The sequence below is a fragment of the Lepisosteus oculatus genome, chromosome 23 (assembly GCF_040954835.1).
Source record: "Lepisosteus oculatus isolate fLepOcu1 chromosome 23, fLepOcu1.hap2, whole genome shotgun sequence".
NCBI classification, from domain to species: Eukaryota; Metazoa; Chordata; class Actinopteri; order Semionotiformes; family Lepisosteidae; genus Lepisosteus; species Lepisosteus oculatus.
The window spans coordinates 16,020,684-16,034,485 of record NC_090718.1 but is presented as its reverse complement, the minus strand read 5'-3'; the positions used below and the strand labels follow the sequence as shown (position 1 = coordinate 16,034,485).

Here is a 13,802-nt window from a genome sequence, read left to right as displayed (position 1 = left end):
GAGGACGAGGGCTCTGGCTCGGGGGAATCACGGCTCCACAGCTCCTACCTGTTGCAGAGTGTTTCTGCCCTCCCGATGGCCTCTGTGTTTTAGAAGGATCTGTCTCTTTTCGCTTGCTTACACCACAGGTTTCATCGACGATAGTGTGCATCCTGAAGCAGTGAGTTATCGGTCTTATTTCTACTGAGAAACAGTTCAAGCACTCACAAAACAATAACCAGGAGACGGTGTATGAAAAAGAATTGTAAGACTTGCAGAGTAGATTTGAATAGACAGTGGACGTCACACTGCGTGCTTGAATATCAGAGATTCAATTCATTCTTTCCTGTAGGTTAACTTCCTGTTTGACATTGTTCCGCTGTCACTTCTTCACAAACTCATAACTCGCCGTGTTCAATTTTGTGTTGAGTTACAGGAACCTCAGCATCAGATGAAATCCTCTTCAGCGCCCCAGGGAGACTGGGGGACTTGCCAGATTTTCAGCTTTATCACTGGGTCCTTTGGCTCAGGGCTGTTGAGCAAAGTGCTCCCCTCTGCTGGAGAGCCACAGGGGCACTACAGAGCGGCCTCGTGTTCCCTGCTCCTGCCCGTGCCTGTGGACGGCCAGTGTGACCGCGCGCGAGACAAAGTAGTGCATTCGTGGTGTAAATACAGAATGTTCAATAGCTGACTGAGGAAAGTTACAGAGACGGGAGTATACGTTCTGAAATAATGTGAACCACTGTTACTACACACAGACTACTTAAAAATCATGTGGCTTTTTAAGGTCGTTTTGTCTGCCTAAAGTACGTTAGATTTGTCACAGCAAAGAGTTTGAATACTTACAGAATGCAGCAGCTAGAATTGTTACTTGGAGCAGAAAGAATGACCACATAACCCCCATACTTCTCTCTCTTCATTGGCTTCCTCTCGGGTACAGGGCGGACTTCAAACTCCTTCTACTTACTTACAAGGCTCTCAGAGGTCAGGCACCTGTCCTGCCTCGCAGGGATACTGCAGAGGAGAAATACTGTCTGTCATGGGCTGGGCACCATGTGAGTTGAATGCTGCATCAGTGCCATGGATCCAAGAGGGGCATCATGGATACAGCTGTCGTTTAGGAGGATTCTGCTTGTCTGCAGAGACCTGCATGGGGTACTGACATACAGATAACGTGATGGATGGATGGATTAATACCCGCATTCATTTCTTTCTTTTTTTTTAATGATATAATGTTAGCATGCCCAAAGGGGTTGGGCAGCCAGTTGACCTTGGACCCCTAGAGGATTTTATTCTCCTTACTGAGTCTTTGGTTCCTTTCCTCCATTGTCTTCAGTTCTGTATTCACAAAATGTATATTTACCTGCATTGTTAAGCGCCTTGGGGCAACCTTGTTGTGAAAGGTGCTATATGAAAATAAATTTAATTGAATGGAATGACAGAGTCACGGCTTTTCCAGTTTCCTCTCCTATTATCTTCTTTATCTGCACTCTAAAACACAGTGAAACCTTGAACCTTTCAACTGGACCACTGCCGTTCTACATCACAATGACTAACTAGGACGGAGACTTGAATGGGATGAAAAAGGAAAAGGCATTATTTGCAGGAAGAAATTAAACTGTTCCACCTGATCACTTGCTAAACAAAGTGATTCACTGGAGTGGAGGCGGTGAAAGCTTTGTGAATCAACTTACAAAAGGAAACATATAAGAAACGTGGCTCCCATATTTAACCCTTGAAAAATCTATGAGTGTTATGTGGAGGTGAAAGTATTGTTCAATTATTCTAATAAAGCTCACTCAACTAAGACCCAGAAAAGTACCAGAGTATTCTCACCTAAGAGGAAATACTAACAAGTAGGATGTTCAAATGAAAAGCATTAAAAACTGAATGATCTTCAGTAGCTGAAATGATTATTGAGCTCTGGGTCACAGTGCTCCTGAAAAAAAATCAAATTTCAGCAGACACCCAAGGACAGCAGGTGAGCACCATGCTGAGCCAGTGTATAAGTGTATGAATCACAGTTTCAAGGAGCTTTTTTCAGTTTCGTTCCACTGATCGGCCAACACGGGGGGAACTTCAGTCTTACTCGCCCTATTGCATTAAGAAACTGTACAACATTCTCCACTAAGAACTTGCGACCTCACCTAACGAAAAGCAATTTGCGTAGCAGGGAAAGACTGGACTCCCACTGGGGATTTTTGTTTTTCATCCCGATGGTGATGTGCACTATATAGAACGTTGCTGGACCCTCCTCGGGAAGCGTGCAGAGATCACATTAGATGTGTTGCTCAAGCTCTTTATTGTCACGTACAGTAAACCCAGCAGTGTGGTCAGTGCGGGATGTGTTCTGTCCTGACGGCAGGGTCAGCAGCCAGAGGAGACCTGAAACACAAGACGGAGAGGTAAGACATTGATTCCGACAGAGACAGCTTTCACACCGGATTACTGACAAGAGGAGCAATAAGAGAAGAGTTGTAAAGACACGCCGAAGAGAATATTCTCATCTAAGAGGAAATATTAACAAGTAGGATGTTCAAATGAAAAGCATTAAAAACTGCATGATCTTCAGTAGTGAAATGATTACTGAGCTCTGGGTCACGGACAGCAGGGGAGTGAATGAGTTGTTTATTTTGTTTTCTGTGAATTATGTAGAATTCACAACGTGTTCCAATTGTACAGGAAAACCATTGAGAGCAGATTCATTTCTTCTGCACCAGAATGAATGATTTCCATCTTCACTCTAGGGTACTGTACTTTACAGCACTGTATTGTATTCTGCATATATGTCTGTTATGTACACATTTTCTTTCTCACTTTGTCTCTCTGTCCATTTGTATCAGTTTGTTGGAGAGCACCATCACACCAGCATCACAAGATTTATTCTACTGCCTTATTAAGCAAATGTCTCTACTAAATTCTTTTTATATATAAAACATTTTTTGACATGATATACACAAATGGCTAATTATACTTTCTGATTATATTTCCATCTTAGAAATGAAGCATTTCTCTCCTGCAGTTTGAGGTTGTTAAATAGAAAAGTGGATCACTCCAGGGCCGAATCTTCTCCCTCTCTTACACTCTCTTACATTCGTTCACGAATGATCACAAGAGCAAACACACAGACTGGCTTCTCACAAAGTGTGTCGATGACACAGTCCCGGACAGCTTACTAAAGGACCCAGAAAATCACCACGGGCCAGTCTGAACAGTTTCACGGAATAGTCTGTTGACTTCTCTTTGATGTTTCATGTTACAAGAGCAAAACAATACTCACTGATTTGAGGATAATTGCGCCATCCCTCCAGCCTACTGAAATGAACCGTCAGACTGCAGAAGCTGTCAGTGACTACAGGTCCTTGGGCCTGGTCAGAGAAACCTGAGATGAGACAAACGTTGTGAGACCATTTATAAGCTTGTGACCTCAAATTAAACGGAAGTCAGACATTTTCAAAGGGGGCAACACTGCGGCACAGTGGTTAGCATCGCTGCCTCATAGCACCGGGGCCCTGGGTTTGATTCCAGGGCTGCTGTCTGTGTGGAGTCTGCATGTTTGTTCGCGCTGCAGGGGACACCTCACCCCCACAGACACAAACTCACACCACAACACAATCAACCCGCCAGTATCAGTTTGTGTTCAGTGCTGGGGAGGTGCCTTGTCCTTGCAGAACAAAAACAAGGTGATCAGGACTGACGGCAAGATTCAGGTATTCAAGTACCCAGTAAATCCAGGGCTCAAATGGGGGAACTGTTTCACGAGCTACACAACATCCTCACACACGATGACAGAGCCTTGGAAAGCCGTGTGGAGAGTGAGGTGCTCGTACCCAGCCGGAGTTAAAAGACCACGCATTGAGCAGAGCAACTGAGCAAAAGCACACTATCGATCTACCCAACCCAGAAGACATCTCTGTGATACAGAGGCTAAGGCAACATGTGAGTAAAGGATTTTGAATCAGCAATTGTGCTGATGAGCCAGTCAGCAATTTTTCAGAAACAGCAAACATGTCGTCAGCCTCCAGGAGCTGCAGAAGATTGTGAGATATAAAGGAGTGAAACCAGGGCAGGAGAAACTGATTCCTCGTGTAGGAAGCTGAGGAAAAAGATGCACACCCTGCAGACTGAAAGGAAGACAGCACAAACTATCAGTAATGTCAGCCTAGAAGAAAGTGTAGTGCAGTGTGTTGCAACTAAGTTTTTGTTCAATATTTGTTTTGTCTGAAAGAGACTGTTTTGATCAGATACATGCAATACTATTTCTTTCTCATTCTCTGTCTTTGTATGTCATATTTGGATCACACCATAAAGTTCATAACCCAGCCAGTTGCTTTGGCTCTGAAAGCATCCCTCAGCAGGGACAGCCCTGATCCCCAAACACAGGGCTGCCCTTCCCACTGCCCGTCTGCTCTCTGCCCAGTGGAAGTAGCGTTTCTGCCCCGCAGCTGTGTGAGAGAAGATGACCTGAGAGCACTAACCCACCTCTGGAGAGGGAAGAGTCTCAGCTGGAAGGGAGGAGGAGCTGCCGGGCTGCCGCAGACAAGGCGCCGCTGAAATGATAGAGAAATCTTTTAGAATCAAACGTCACCTGGCTCAGTGTTTAAGCTGTAGTACATGATCACATTAGATTATTAAAACATGCAGACTGCCATTTCCATTCTGTACAAACAAAGGGTTTTCCATTGTAGAAAACACCACTGCAAATCCAAAGCGGAGTGCACTGGGACTGCAGTCCAGAGAAACCCATCATGTTACAAGAACTGGAGGCCATTTCACACCAAAACTGTACAATAGGATTATTTCTGCACACCCAGTACTGGGGGCTGTGTCAGAGGCTCCTCACCGTTCTGTGATGATTTTAGACGTCGAATCGGGCAGGAGGCAGGCGCTCTTCGGGAGCTCTGGTCGCGTGCTATAACTCGGACCACACGATGGCACAATTGCTTCCTACATACAAACAGAAACTTCAAACAACAAAACCCAACAAGAAATCTGTGCACACTTGGACTCCTGCTGCAGCTGAGGAGCTGTCACGCACACACCTCCTGTGTGGGTAGTGTTGGCCGTAGGACGTGTTGTTCACAGAGAGAAAAAATACACCATAGCAAGTCAGCACTCAAACAAACCAAAAGGCCAGTTTTATTGAAGTTGACGCAGCTGGCCACACAAACACTCACTGGGTCTCTTCACCAGGTATCCACACAGACAGCACCCCAGGAAACCAGACCCATGAGAACAGGGGCAGAGCATGCAGACTCCACACAGACAGCACCCCATGAACAGGACCCATGAGAACACAGGCAGAGCATGCAAACTCCACACAGACAGCACCCCAGGAACTAAATCCAGGCTCCCAGCGCTGCCACCCACTGCGCCGCCGTCTCTCACCTCCACCTGCAGATCATGACGCGACCGGAGACCGGAGACTCCTCACTCCTGCAGTAACACACCCCAGCAGGCGGAGGCGCCGACGGACTCGCTCATGGTGCAGTGAGCCCAGCGGTGTGAGGCTGGTGTCCAGCGCTGATGTGTCCCTGATAGTTCTGTCCCACAGCCTGCGAGTCACCGTTTCTTCCACAAAATACTCCAGCCAGCGCTTTTTAGACTCAAGTTTCTTAAGTTTCTGTTTTTCTCGGAGATTAGATTAAAAAAGCCGCCTGTTGACCTGCTGGAGGTCAGACCCGCTCCGGCAACAACTACTGCAGCTCCGTTGCCCCGGCAACCACGTTTTATTTAACAAAGTAAAATAAACAAAGGAGACAAACAAGACAAGAGAGCTCAGAAACCCACAGACACGACGGCAGTGGGTTTTGTTTCTGTGTCGAGTTGATAAACCAGGCAGGACGAGCGCTGCAAACACACTAGAGTACACATAACACAATCAGGGGTACACAAGACTCCTGCTCTTTACACAAACAGGTTCAACAGGTCAATAAAGAGCAGGTCGGCACAGCTGTCATGATGATGTCTCATTTACAAAGAGTCTAAAGATTTGCTCGTCTCTTCCCAGAACAGCTTCACTCCGGAGAGCAAGAAACAGCTCCTGCCGAGTCCGTCTTGTAAGACAAACATAGAAATCCGCGACACGGTAAATACACTGACATTGTATAATTAATTCTGATGCTCAATCAAATCTGCGGAACACGTGTGGAGCGCAGTCCAGAGCACTATGGAGACTACATTTCCCACAAGCCCTGTGGCGACTTCCTTTTGACGTAATCGAGTCGCGTCTTTTTATTTTTAAATATAACAACAATACATGCCATAAAAACAAGAATACATATAACACAGAGTATAGTCAGGGGTACATACGATAATACATGTACATGTTATGGAAAAAGATTAAACAAGGAATCTTGTTTAATAGTAAACAAAAGCAGATGAGGTCCGTCCATGTTTCAAATTGTCTGTACAGACGCATTTACATCCGTTTTAAAGTGTTTAAACATGGGTCTCCTCTCACAGCATTTCGTTAATTATTATATCGTGGAAGTATCATATTTTTTTAAATACAAACGATATTTTCATATTACTTTCAATAGGTTTAAAATGTAGTATTATTTAACTTCTTTAAAAGTAATGTCAATATTAGTTTCCTTCTTTACGTTATCTTTCAGAGTTGCTGTCACAAACGTCACAGTTATCATCTGTATTGATTTTCAATCTCTGCACAACGAGGATCTGTACGGAGGCGCTATTGGACTCGCCGCCATAGACTCGTGTATCTCTGTCGCCGCCCAGTGGACATTTCTCGAAAGTGCAGTTCTTTTTAACTTTTTATGGTAGCAATAAAAAGAGATACAATACAAACAAGAGTATATTTATAGCACATCAATAATACCATCAGGGGTACATAGTATAATATATTTACACTTCTGAAAAAAAGATTAAACCAGGTAAATAAAGATAAGGGCTGATATAGTCTGTAAATACACTTTTACATCTATTTAAAATGTTCTAACGAAGCTGCCCGAGGAAAGAACTTACTGTTTTGATTACATGAATCAGAGATTGTGACTCTGCCTTTAGCTTCCCATTCCTTCCAAACAATTTCAATTTCACACCTCTGGTTGTGCCAGAGGGTCCCCAGCACTGCTGTCACCTCTTCTGTACTCCTCCTATGCTAACAGCTGTGTATCTACTGCTGACTCCGTGAAAGGAATCAAGACTCCAGATGATCCCACCCAAATAAAAAAAAAAATTCTGGAGTGGAAGGAGGTCTCTGCTTTAGTCGGCTGGTGCCGTGAAAACAACCTCTAACTCTATATAACTCCAACTGCCTGTGTCTCAGGAAGCCCTGGTCCGTTTGTAATGGAAAACCATTGAGAGCACTAGAATGACTGATTTCCATCTTCACTCTAGGTCACTGTGCTGAACAGCACATTACTGTATTCTGCAAATGATATATGATATGTCTGTTATTTACACCTTTTCTTTCTCACTTTGTCTCTCTGTCCGTTTGGATCAGGTATTTGGAGAGCACCACCACACCAGCCAAACTACCCAAACAGTTGCTTAGGCACTCAAGTGGACTTGATCAAATTAAACTTTCCAACCTAAACAGGAAAATGACAGTTTAAATGGATTCTACTGCCTTATTAATCATATTTCTCTTCTAAATTCTTTTAAAATAAAAACAAATATTTCTGACATGATACACACAAATAGCTATTTTTATACTTTCTGGTTATATTTCAATCTTATAAATGAAGCATTTCTTTCCTGCGGTTTGAGGTTGTTAAAGAGAAAGACCCCATACTATCACAACCCCCTTTACAGGCTGGTGAAAGAGGTGAAATGAGGTAGCGGAGGTGTAATTGAGTCGGACAGCAAACTCTCACCTGCTGCTTGCCAGGACAGGAATCTTACAAAGGTCCCCTCCTCCCAGGAGGGTCACAGTAACAAATACTTAACACGAATGATTACAGTTCAGGGCCCCAGCACTGCCACCCACTAAAATAAACATGACACACAAGAGAACCCATAAGACAGTCATAGAAATCCATGACACGACAAACACGCTGAAATGGTACAATATAATTAATTCTGATGTTCAATCAAATCACCGAAACACGTGGGCAGTGCGGGCCAGAGAACTACAGAAACTACATTACCCATACGCCCCGTGGGCGACTTCCTTCTGACGTCATCGACTCGCGCCTTTTGAACGTCATTTTAATTTTTGGTTTATTGTATTTATTTTGTATTTTGTATCCATGTACAATACATTCATTCATTACTCTTGTTTGCAAGGCAATGTATTCTTTGCTGTTGAAAATGCTTAAATATTTTTAAAATTAAAATAACTAATTAATACGAACATTACTAACGGTATTTTAATTAAAAAAAACCTTCGGTGAAATTTTGCTGAATGACCACCAAGCGGCGCCATTGGTACATCATTGTAAGAATAATCATTTCTAAGAAATTTTCCAGTTTAATTCCACTGACCGGCCATCAGAGGGGCACTTTACTCGTCCTGCTGCTTCTCTTGAATGAATAATTGCTTAAATTATTGTCTGGTTAAATTGCCTGGTGCTAAGTATTTGTAATATAGGATTGCTCATGTCTGATCTGGAACCCGAGATGGAAGTTTAACATGTGTGATTCACTGAGGTGGAGGGGTGGGAAATGACTGAAAGAAGTCTTGCCATGCTGTATTATTAATAGTAGTAGCAGTATTGTCATATTAACACGAATCCTCAGACTCACTAACATCTCCAATAGAACGACAAGCTCACACATCAAATATTAGAGGACCCTTCCTTTATACCTAAAAGCTTTCAGTTGTTGGACAATGAAAAGAGTGCTTGCAGGAATCTAATTACTGTTGTTATAAACTCATTACAAGCTAATTGTCTCATTTCTTTTTTTTTTTCTTTCTTCTCTTTTCAGCAGCAAATAAACCCATTACTTGATCCCTTACATTTCAAAACGCTCTGAATCAAACCAACAAATCGGGCATAAATTTATAAACCATGTTTTTGAGAAACTAGCCTTAAAATCAAAATGACTACATTCATATGAAACACACTCAGAAACAATATCAAATGGTTTGATACAGAGTGCAGAAACAACTGAAGAGAACTACCAGAACTAAAACAACACCACACCACTCTGAACTGCGCCTCAGATACTGTGAGATGGTTAGACACTACATGCACACCCTAAAGAAGATAAGCACATACACAAACAGACAACTCTCAGACCACAAAAGGCCTGTAGCCAAGACACAGTCAACAACGCTTGATCCAACTGCAGCTCAGACCTGCAGCAAAGCCTGCTCAAACTCCCCAACCTCGTCCTGACGGCCGGCTGTTTCCCTGAGGCCTGGAATCAAGGACTGATCACGCCCGTCTGTAAGAATGGAGACAGACTCGACCCCAACAGGTACCGGAGCTTCAGTGTGAACAGTAACCTGGGGAAGGAACTCTGTCGTAACTTGAATATCTGATAACCGGCCCTCCTTACTGAGCACAATGTCCTGCATTAGAGTCAGACTGGCTTCCTACCAAACCGCCACACATCCCATCACATTCACACCTGGGCACTGCCAGCCCATCTGGACCCAGAACAGCAGAGCCTGGCATTGCTGGAGCAGGACTGTCACACCTGGGCACTGCCAGTCAATCTGGACAAGACCAGAGTTATGGTTTTCCAGGAGAAAGCCAGACCTCAGGGAAACAGGTACAAATTCACACTGAACAACAACACATTGGAGCACACATCCAGCTACACATATCTCGGTCTCACCATCAGCTCTTCTGGGAGTTTTGACCTGGCACTAAAGGCACTGAGGGAGAAGGCACTCAGGGCTTTCTACGCAATAAGAAGGAGGCTCTTCAATGTCAACCCACCAACAAGAATTTCGCTCCAAATATCTGAAAGTGTAATCCAACCCATTGCCCTATACGGCAGTGAAGTGTGGGGTCCCCTCACAGACCAGGAGTACACTCTGTAGAAACTCTAATCAATCTGTAGAAACATCCGCCTTGCGCAGAGAAAAACAGCTAACAGCGAGTGCAGGGCTGAATTAGGCCAGTACCCACTATTGATAAACATACTGTCACGCCCTCTGCAGCCAGAGGGCGCTCCTTCTCTGTCCTGTCCCTAGTTTCCGGTCTGCTGTCCTTCCTGTCCCTCTCTTTCCCTTGGGCTATATATTTCCGGGTCTTGCACTCTGTCCTCGCTCAGCATTGTTGTTCGGATGTCCTGAGACCCGCCTAGCACCAGGGCGCCCCACGTCCGCTCCCTGAGGGCATAGGTTTCTATACGGCATTCCTGAACTCTTTGCACTAATGAGCCCGGGCCTTTTTCCCGTCTCGCCGCTACGCATATGGGTCTTTTTCCGCTCTCCTGCTCCCTACGGTAAGTCCCTTTGGACGTCCGTGACACATACAGAACAGAGTAATCAAACACTTGTTACACCTGAGAAACAGAGGCCACAATTCATACCACCACTAGGCCCTGCTGATCCCAGAGTACAGCTGGTCTTGACACCAGTCAGTCTCAGGACAGCACAGCTACAGCAACACCAATCACAATCATCCAAATGCGGAGGGGACTGCAGTCCAGAGAAACCCAGCATTTGACAAGGACTGGAGGCCATTTCGCACCACAACTGTAGAACAGGATTCTTTCTGCACACCCAGTACTGGGGGCTGTGTTGGAGGCTCCTCACCAGAAGAGACTTGCATTCCTGTTGGCTCCTCTCGTTCTGTGATGATTTTAGACGTCGAATCGGGCAGGAGGCAGGCGCTCTTCGGGAGCTCTCGTCCCGTGCTATAACTCGGGCCACGCGATGGCACAATTGCTTCCTACATACAAACAGAAACTTCAAACAACAAACCCCAACAAGAAATCTGTGCACACTTGGACTCCTGCTTCAGCTGAGGAGCTGTCACGCACACACCTCCTGTGTGGGTAGTGTTGGCCGTAGGACCTGTTGTTCACAGAGAGAAAAAATACACCATAGCAAGTCAGCACTCAAACAAACCAAAAGGCCAGTTTTATTGAAGTTGACGCAGCTGGCCACTCAAACACTCACTGCGTCTCTTCACCAGGTATCAGAAACAAAATAAAGGAACAATCTTTTTATCATATCCACTCGCACCTTGCTCTCATTTCCAGACTCCTAACTCACCACTCCCAACAAACCCCAGTGCTCACAACACCCTTTAAATTGGATTTGGCCCATACCACTATGGATACAATAGGTGTAAAACAGAAAATTCAAAAGACAAACAACACATAGCACAGCAGTCCGGACTACTTGGACACACAAATACATGAAACCCTTAACAATTCACAGGACAGACAGTCAGCAGCCATATCACCCTGCAACTCACAACTGGCAACCCACTGAAGCTAAGCAGGTGTGAGCCTGGTCAGTACCTGGATGGGAGACCTCCTGGGAAAAACTAAGGTTGCTGCTGGAAGAGGTGTTAGTGGGGCCAGCAGGGGGTGCTCACCCTGTGGTCCATGTGGGTCCTAATGCCCCAGTATAGTGATGGGGACACTATACTGTAAACAGGCGCTGTCCTTCGGATGAGATGTAAAACCGAGGTCCTGACTCTCTGTGGTCATTAAAAATCTCGAAAAGAGTAGGGGTGTAGGTGTGCTTCTCGAAAAGAGTAGGGGTGTAACCCCGGCATCCTGGCCAAATTTCCAATTGGCCCTTACCAATCATGGCCTCCTAATAATCCCCTTCTATGAATTGGCTACATTACTCTGCTCTCCTCCCCACTGATAGCTGATGTGTGGTGAGCGTTCTGGCGCACTATGGCTGCCGTCGCATCATCCAGGTGGATGCTGCACATTGGTGGTGGTGGAGGGGAGTCCCCATTACCTGTAAAGTGCTTTGAGTGGAGTGTCCAGAAAAGCGCTATATAAGTGTAAGCAATTATTATTATTATTATTATTATTATTCAGCAGATCGTCTATGCCTAGTTGCCATTTTTCGCAATAACATTAGGCTCTGATAACCTCCCCTCTCAGAATTCCAGCACTGTTATGTTCCTCTAGCTAAGCTTCAGGCATGTAACCAGTCTCCTATCTGTTTGCAACCTTTTGACCTTTCTGAGGATCCCTCGGAACAAATAGACACTGGAGTCTCCTCTTATGCAGTGCTGTTAAGACTTAAGCTAGTGGCATCCTACAGTATGCTTTGTTCCTTTAGGACCATTTCTCTAAAAATAGTGTTCTCTACCTTTTGTTTCCCCTCCTGTCCACAGCTGGAACAACTGTTTGCTAACAAAGACTGTTTATCTGTCTGGAAAGGTCTCCAAACTGTTACCAATTACAAAAGAAAATCCCCTCAGATACATCTTGATCACTCTCTACCAGATAACACATTTTACAGCAGGCCTGAAACACAAAGGATCTCCAACGACCTTGTCCATGGCAGTCTCGCAACTCCTCCAAATAATTCACATCCTGGGGATGAGCTATTGTCCCCCACTCAACTGGAGTGCCACACCCACTCACACTCAATCTCTCACGAAGACTTGACGCCGTTAACAAGTCTTGAGAATGCCCTGTGAAGCAAAGAACAGGATGTGTTAAGGCTATTCAAAAAGCAAAACTGTAAAAAGGCAGCAGGACCTGACTGTGTATCTCCAGCCACACTACAGCCCTGTGCTGGCCAACTCGCTCCAATCTTTACAGACGTTTTTAAGCAATCATTGTCCCAGTGCACAGTGCCAGACTGCTTCAAATCTTCTGTTATTGTTCCTGTTCCAAAAAAGGACACAAGAACCTGCCTTAATGCCTACAGACCCATCGCACTAACGTCAGAACTGGCGCGTCTTCCCAACACGTTCGTGTCAGAGTGAGGTGACCCCTCAAACAACAATTATTTCCTGCCTCATATATGACTACGGCACCTAGCAATGCAACAGGTTCTGTTGATCTTCCAGATCCACCAATGCCCACACAGACCAGCGACAAGCATGTGTATCGTATAAGTGACCTTTTTATTTTCTATCCACTTTCACCATCAGCCAAAGACACAACGAAAACAGCAGCAACAAAAGGTCCTTCCAAGGGTCATAATGAATCCAGAGGGACGGCAGTCTTTTCTGTCAAGTACCGAAGAGTGGCCACTCGAACGATTCTTCTTCGTACCTGTAAAGTCTTTGATGGCCCCAGTGAACGAGAGGCCGGTCCCATTTCCCCAGACTCCGTTCAGGTTCCACTAGAAATCCTCCCGCGAACTGTATTCCATTCCCCTCAGTTTGGAGCGGCTAGCCGGGCCGGTTTCTCGCTCCTTGCCTTCAGGTATTAAAAGTCTCTGTACAGTACCTCTGTTCCGATGCCACTGTCTCCCGTGGTCGTCAATCGGTCCTTGCCTCCGTGAACTCGAGCGCCGCAGCTTCCCTTGTGCTGCCTGTGTCGTCTCCCGGGTCTAGTGGGAATCGGGAGCGCGCTCCGTTCCGGCTCAGATGGTTTTATTCCTCCCCTCAGCCCATCTCCCTCAGGGGGTTTTCCACTGTCCCTGTCAGAAAGGGGCTTGCCCAGTATTTTACCAGGAGGAAGCTCGTGTGGCTGAAGAGTGTGAGAGTGCCGAGCTTAGGTGTTATGGGCCCTTATCACTTCTTTGTTCACTCTCCGGGTCGGAGAAACCTGAAAAGAGACAAACGTTGTGAGACCATTTATAAGCTTGGTGACCTCGAATTAAACAGAACAATAGCAACACTGTTCTACAAACCTTTCATTGAAAGGGTTTTCAAACACTGTCCCACTTGCTGGTTCAGTAGCTGGAATTGAATATGCAGCCATTAGTCTGCCTGGCAAAAAACAACCGGTCTCTCCAGTGGTCTGCA

General features: G+C 45.3%; 3 long non-coding RNA genes across 3 annotated transcripts; all 3 read right to left on the bottom strand.

Annotated features, from left to right (window-relative positions):
* Positions 1-2,264: 2,264 nt before the first annotated feature.
* LOC138224855 (uncharacterized) lies at positions 2,265-3,357 on the bottom strand. Its single transcript, XR_011183314.1, has 2 exons — positions 3,260-3,357; positions 2,265-2,364 (listed from the first exon to the last, which is right to left on the bottom strand). It is a non-coding gene; the product is annotated as an uncharacterized lncRNA (long non-coding RNA).
* Positions 3,358-4,461: 1,104 nt separating this feature from the next.
* Positions 4,462-6,248, bottom strand: LOC138224762 (uncharacterized). Its single transcript, XR_011183190.1, has 3 exons — positions 5,368-6,248; positions 4,823-4,926; positions 4,462-4,509 (listed from the first exon to the last, which is right to left on the bottom strand). It is a non-coding gene; the product is annotated as an uncharacterized lncRNA (long non-coding RNA).
* A 6,686-nt stretch (positions 6,249-12,934) lies between these two features.
* LOC138224735 (uncharacterized) lies at positions 12,935-13,802 on the bottom strand. The gene is made up of 2 exons (XR_011183161.1): positions 13,688-13,802; positions 12,935-13,602 (listed from the first exon to the last, which is right to left on the bottom strand). It is a non-coding gene; the product is annotated as an uncharacterized lncRNA (long non-coding RNA).